Below are 885 nucleotides of genomic sequence, written 5' to 3'. Positions count from 1 at the left end.
GTTGTGAGTGTGTTGCTGTCGCCACTTTTTCTCTGCTCTTTTTTGCCATAGTTTCTGTGCCTAAGCAGCAAAAGCAACAACAAGGAGGTTAAGGATGATGCAGAAGAAGAAGAAAGAGGGTTGGCAACTATTTTGAAACACTTTCTTACTGGACATTGGCCAGTTTCTCTTTCTTGCCACAGCTGTTGCTGTTGTTGTTGCTGCTGCAGCTCGGTTGCAAGTTGCTGTCGCTATTCTCTTCAAGTTGCAGGTGTAGGCTGCAATTCTTTTGGGACCTTAACATTCTGCTTTGCCGATTTGGTAAGATTTTTGAGATTTATTGGTAACTATAGTAATATAGTTACATTATATAAATGAACTTATTTCAATAAGTATCAAAACCAACTTTAATAAATATGACAAGTTTGTAATTGTAAATTAATATGTTCAAATAATAAAAACTATTTTTAAAAATTGATGTGACAACGAAAATAAAAAAGATTATTTTGGGTCTAAAACCATTTTATAAAAATCGTATACGTGTGCAGTAGTAAAGTTTATATTATTTATGTAAAACTATTAATGATGTACTAAATGTATAAAACCAAAAAAGAAACAAAACAAGTGCATTTTATATTAATAAAATATGTCATCTCACAGAAACACAATTTCATTTGAATTATCATTTCTTATAAAAATTTCAAAATTTCTAATTATTTTTCGAGCAAGATCTCTGAAAATCAAAAAATAAAGAAAGCAAAGAGCGCACTTACTTTCGCTCTTAAGCAGCCGCTCTGCCGATTTCTCAATTCGCCGCAAAAACCGGAAAACACCACGCCGGCGCTCTCATTCGCCGCGAGAGAGCGGGCAGCGCAGTCGGCGTCGGCAGCGCGGCGTCGAGTTTCA

Source organism: Drosophila simulans, chromosome 3L (genome assembly GCF_016746395.2).
Source record: "Drosophila simulans strain w501 chromosome 3L, Prin_Dsim_3.1, whole genome shotgun sequence".
NCBI classification, from domain to species: domain Eukaryota; kingdom Metazoa; phylum Arthropoda; class Insecta; order Diptera; family Drosophilidae; genus Drosophila; species Drosophila simulans.
The sequence above is the reverse complement of the archived record's forward strand: the minus strand, read 5'-3'. Positions refer to the sequence as shown.